The 489-nt window shown below is 40.9% G+C and overlaps 1 protein-coding gene across 1 annotated transcript in view; it reads left to right on the plus strand.

The window, feature by feature from the left end:
• The window catches only part of LOC118326504 (microtubule-associated tumor suppressor 1 homolog), a 59897-nt gene that overhangs the window by 53069 nt on the left and 6339 nt on the right, over positions 1-489 (plus strand).

The following is a 489-nucleotide window of genomic DNA, read 5'->3' on the forward strand; positions in this document are numbered from 1 at the left end:
AGAAGGAGAGAGAGGAAGAGAGAGAGAGGAGGAGAGAGAGAGAGAGAGGGGGTCTCTTACCCAGCTCGTCTCGCAGGTTTGCCAGTTCCAGCGACAGCTCCTTCTTCTGCTTCAGGGCCTCCTCGCGCTGCACAGAAGGGAACAGGAAGAGACTAAAATTAAGTCTCATTTGTTTTTTAATATGAGAGTTAAACAGCTATACAGTCTGACAACTATCACTGATATACACTGTTCTGCAGTAAACTGAGAATACATTTCATTCACTATTCAGTACACAATATACAGGGGTTCTATGTAAGAAGGCCAAAATCATAATTAAATTGTACCCCCCCTACCACTGTGTTAGCTCTCAGTTAGGGAACATGGACTGTACACTGATTTCTTCTACATAAGCTAATTCACTAGGAATTTCACTAGGACTTTAGTACAACAGTACAAAACAGTGAACAAACCATGTAGTGAATAGTGAGCGAATATATATATATATAT

Source organism: Morone saxatilis, unplaced genomic scaffold, assembly GCF_004916995.1.
Source record: "Morone saxatilis isolate NCDOM2014 unplaced genomic scaffold, NCSU_SB_2.0 Contig17, whole genome shotgun sequence".
NCBI classification, from domain to species: Eukaryota; Metazoa; Chordata; class Actinopteri; family Moronidae; genus Morone; species Morone saxatilis.